General features: G+C 26.6%; 1 pseudogene; it reads right to left on the bottom strand.

Annotated features, from left to right (window-relative positions):
* Nucleotides 1–1189, bottom strand: part of LOC107752536 (sodium/potassium-transporting ATPase subunit alpha-3-like) — a 37681-nt pseudogene that overhangs the window by 2456 nt on the left and 34036 nt on the right.

Here is a 1189-nt window from a genome sequence, read left to right as displayed (position 1 = left end):
AGGGAGAGAGATACTAACTTCATGCCCTGCTGGAACACAGAGTTGCGGCGAGTCTTGCAGATGATGACGTCGGCCCACTGCACCACCACGATACTGACGAAGAAAGCCGTGTGACAGGTGAACTCCACAATCTTCCTCTGCTCATACGTCTGACAGAAAGATTACATTTATGATTACACACTCTTATATGCTCCATGTTCGCATACACTACTGTTCAAAAGTTTGGGTTCAGAAAGATTTGACATTTAAAAAAATAAATAAATAAAAGATGACTCAAGGATGCAATTAATTGATCACAAGTGATGGAAAGACATTTATAATGTTACAAATGATTTCTATTTCAAATAAATGCTGTTCTTTTGCATTTTCTATTTGTCAAAGAATCCTGAAAAAAAAAATGTATCGTGGTTTCCACAAAAAATATTAACACAACTGTTTTCAACATTTATAAATATAATGATTAGGCTTCACGAGTTTCAAATCAGCATATTAGAATGATTTCTGAAGGATCATGTGAATACATTTTAAAATATTTAAATAGAAAAAGTTATTTTATGTTGTAATACTATTTCACAACATACTGTTTTTACTGTATTACTGTATTTGTGATTAAATAAATACAGCTCTGGTGATTTTTTTTTCTCAAAAATAAACAAATAAAACTTACCAACCCCAAACTTTTGAATGGTAGTGTATATTACATTTTTATGTTTTGCTAGATTTGTTTAGATCAGCGTTCTTTTAGTATCAATGAGATTATAGATTTTATTAATGGTTTACATGATTTGTTGAAGTTTAAAATTTTTTTTTTGTTAAAGTCAGTAATTTTTCACGTTTTTGTAATTTTTATTAGTTTTTGTTTTTTTAGTATGTACTGTATATATAGTTTTTTTTTTATTCCAGCTTTAGTTTGAGTTATTTTAGTACATCAAGTTAAACGAAATAAAAATGAGAAATGATGCCTCTGAACCTAGCTGAAATAAAATAAGTCTTGTATATTTTATTTTATTTAATTTAACACTTATTTTATTTCAAATAACAAGAATGTTTTTTTTTTTTATCGTTATGGTTTTATTCATATTAGTTTCAGTTAGCTATAATAATCCTGGTTTAGATATCTCAATCATCTATAATCTTTTTTTTTTTTTTTTTTTTTTTTTTTAAATTTTTTTTTTTAAATTTTTTTTTT

Source organism: Sinocyclocheilus rhinocerous, unplaced genomic scaffold (assembly GCF_001515625.1).
Source record: "Sinocyclocheilus rhinocerous isolate Xijiao unplaced genomic scaffold, SAMN03320098_v1.1 scaffold1342, whole genome shotgun sequence".
Taxonomy (NCBI): Eukaryota; Metazoa; Chordata; class Actinopteri; order Cypriniformes; family Cyprinidae; genus Sinocyclocheilus; species Sinocyclocheilus rhinocerous.
This window is presented reverse-complemented; position numbering and strand designations above follow the sequence as displayed.